Genomic DNA, 4,003 nt, shown 5'->3' on the forward strand with positions numbered 1-4,003 from the left:
ATACAGTGACAAGCTGTTGGTGGTTTGCATTGTATCATTCTGTGTGTACATGTATCTTTGAAGAGTTGTATCCTATTAGAGAAGATGTTCTAGACCCCTCTTCTCACACAGCACCATAATTGCAAACATGTTCCTCAGCCGTGCTCATCTTTTTCACCTGTGTAGCCGTCCTCATGCTCACATCAGTGTCTTTACACTCTGCTATCCCTTGTGAGGATGGGAAGATTTAAGAGGTGTCCCCCGTGGCAGCTCCTTGTTGTCACTCAAGCCTCAGCTCAAATACTGCCACCCCAACGTAACCTTCCCTCTCCCTCAATCTAGGGAAACTCCTCTGTCATTTATTATTTCCTTCATGCCATACACCAGTCCTATTGGTAATGAATTTGTTCATTTATTTGTTGGCTTGTTTTTGGCTCTCCCCTGAGAGCAGAGGCCTTCTCTATTTTCTTTATCACTCTGTCCTCAGGGCTTAGGGTAGTATTGATGCCTGATAACTGTTCACTGATTGACTGAATTCATTCTGTGGCTGGACCAACTGTACTAAATGTGTTTAAGTGATTTATTTTTGCAGTGCATTTAGATCGTACCCTGAGTTATAATATTTTTAACAACACTGCAAGAATGCCTTTCTACACTTTGACGGTTCTTTTCTCTCTCCAAACATTAAATTGATACATTTTAAACATACAGAAAAGTGGAAAAGATAGTGCAATGAACACCCATATACCTTCCATTAAGATTTAAAATTTGTTAATATTTTGTCACGTTTACTTTCTCTCTCTACATACTTTTTTCGATGAACCATTTAAAACTTGTTTCATGACACTTCACAATACCCCTAAGTATTTCAGCATGCATCTCACAAGAATAAGTAACTTCTCCTAAATAAACATGTTATTAGTGTAACTGGGAAAAAATGGTAATTAATAATTCTCTAATATAACCTGATAGCCAATATTTGAATTTCCCAATTGCATCTAACATACTTTTATAGCTGTATCATTTATTTATATCTTTGAATCAGGGTCAAACCAAGTATCATGTTCCATATTTATTTGTTATATCTGTTTATATAAAACTAGAAGTATCATTTTGTGTTTTTAACTTGTTATTCATTTTAAAAACAGCGTTGATTTTTAAAAGAAACTACTTTTCATATAGAATATCCCACATGTTTATTTTCTCATGGTGTCTTTTATCTTGTTTTTCTTTCCCTATGTTTCCTATTGCTGAAGTTATATCTGGATACCGGCTTAGGTTATGTGATTATAATCACTTATAGTCATGAGTCTTTTTGATATTAAAATTATCCCAAACTTGCCCATGATATGTCCATTTGGCATATTTGATATGACCTATTTGATATGACCTCCTTAATCTTTGAGTGTACTTTTGTTTTCTGGCACCAAACTATATCATAGCCACATTTTGTGTTTTTCCCCTCCACCTGCAATCAATCTGAGATTTCTCTAAGGAACATTGTTTGCTACATTTTTTTAAGTGAACAAAAATTTGAAAACAAAAATCTGGGTGTTGCATTTGTTCATTATTTCTGCAGTGCTGTTGCTTCAAAAACATTTTAGTGGGCCAAACTGCTATATATATATATATTATATATATATATTTATATATATAATATATATACACATACACACACACATTTTTTAATTTAATTTTTATTAAAGTTTAGTCAGTTTACAATGTTGCATCCATTTCTGATACACAGAATAATGTTTCAGTCATATATATACATACATATATTAATTTTCATATCTTTTTCTTTATATGTTACTACAAGATACTGAATATAGTTTCCTGTGTTAAACAGTATAAACTTGTTTATCTATTTTATATATCTTAACAAGTTTTTAAGTTTGTAGTGCAGTATTGTTAACTGTAGGCATAGTACTATACTGCAGCTCTCTAGAACATACACATCTTGTGCAACTGACAACCTAATGAACAACCAATCTCCCTTTCATCCTCTTCATAGCTCCTGGCAACCAGCATTTTATTCACTACATCTATGACTTTGACAATTTTTAGGCACCTCATGTAAGTAGAATCATGCAGTATTTGTCCTCTGTGACCAACTTAATTTGCTTATGTAACGTCTTCCAGTTTCATTAATGTTGTGTTAAATGGTGGGAATTCCTTACCTTTTTAAAGCCGAGTAATATTCCATTGTATGATTAGACCACATTTTCTTAATCTACTCATTTGTTGCTGGACATTAACTGTTGATAGCTTTGTCTGTCTTATAGTTCTTTTTTACTCTTTTCCTTTCTTGCTGTCTTCCTCTGTGTTTTGTTGATTTTTGTTACTCTTTGATTGTTTTCTCTTTTTCTTTTTTCTCCTCTGTTGGTATTTTCATGTCATGTGGTTACCATGAGGCTTGCATAAAATATCTTAGAGTAATGTCTCTTTTTAAACTGACAATAACTTGACTTCAATCACATACAAAAACTCTACTCTTTTACTTCTCCAACTTTATATTTGTTGTCACATTTTATATATTTTTATATTGTGCATCCATTCATAAATTTTTATAATTATGTTTATTTTTAACATTTTTCTCTTTTAACTCTTAAACCAAAATAAACTGTGACTTACACACTACTATCACAGTGTACAATATTCCATATTTGTTTATATATTTATATTTATCAGTGAGTTTTATACTTTGGTATACTTTCCTGTTGCTATTTAGTGTCTTTTCTTTTCAACTTGAATAACTCCCTTTAGTATTTCGTGGTGATGAACTCCTTCAGCTTTTGTTTGTCTCAGAATGTCTTTATCTCTCCTTCACTTTTGAATACCAATTTTGTGGGATATAGTAGTCTTATTTTACAGTTTTTCTTCTATCAGCATTTTGAGTATATCGTTCTACTCCTTTCTAGCCTATAAGATTTATGCTGAGAAATTCTCTCATTTCTGGACTCACTATTCTGTTCCATTGGTCCATATGTATGTTTTTGTACCAATACAATGTTGTCTTGATGACTGTAGCTCTGTAGTATTGTCTGAAGTCTGGGAGGGTTATTTCTCCAGCCTCTTTCTTTCTCTTCAGTAATGCTTTTGTAATTCTAGGTCTTTGATGGTTCCATATAATTTTATTATGATTTGTTCTATTTCTGTGAAATATGCCCTGGGTAATTTGATAGGGATTGCATTAAATCTGTACACTGCCTTGGGTAGTGTGACCATTTTAACAATATTGATTCTTCCAATCCAAGAACATGAGATATCTTTCCATTTTTTAAAGTCTTCTTTAATTTTCTTCATCAGTGGTTTATTGTTTTCTGTATAATTTTTTCACCTCCTTGGTTAGATTTATTCCTAGGTATTTTATTATTTTGGGTGCTATTTTAAAGGGGATTGTTTCTTTACTTTCTTTTTCCTGATGATGATGGCTTCATAGAATGAGTTTGGGAGTATTCCCTCCTTTTCAATCTTCTGGAAGAGTTTGAGAATGACTGGTATGAGTGAACCCACAAACTTTTGGTCAACTCATCTTCAACAAAGGAGGCAATGGAATAAAGACAGTCTCTTCAGCAAATGGTATGGAGGAAACTGGACAGAACATGTAAAGCAATGAAGCTAGAACCCTCCCTTACACCATACACAAAAATAAACTCAAAATGGATCAAAGACTTAAACATAAGACAAGATACAATAAACCTCCTGGAAGAAAATATAGGCAAAATATTATCTGACATACATCTCAAGAATGTTCTCCTAGAATAGTCTACTCAAGCAATAGAAGTAAAAGCAAGAATAAATAAATGGGACCTAATGAAACTTACAAGCTTCTGCACAGCAGAGGAAACCATAAGTAAAACAAAAAGACAACCTATGGAATGGGAGAAAATGTTTGCAAATGAAACCGACAAAGGCTTGATCTCCAGAATATATAAGCAGCTCATATGACTTAATAAAAAAAAAACCCAATCCAAAAATGGGCAGAAGAGCTAAACAAGCAATTCTCCAAGGAAGACATACA

This window comes from Camelus bactrianus, unplaced genomic scaffold (genome assembly GCF_048773025.1).
Source record: "Camelus bactrianus isolate YW-2024 breed Bactrian camel unplaced genomic scaffold, ASM4877302v1 HiC_scaffold_25, whole genome shotgun sequence".
NCBI lineage: Eukaryota > Metazoa > Chordata > Mammalia > Artiodactyla > Camelidae > Camelus > Camelus bactrianus.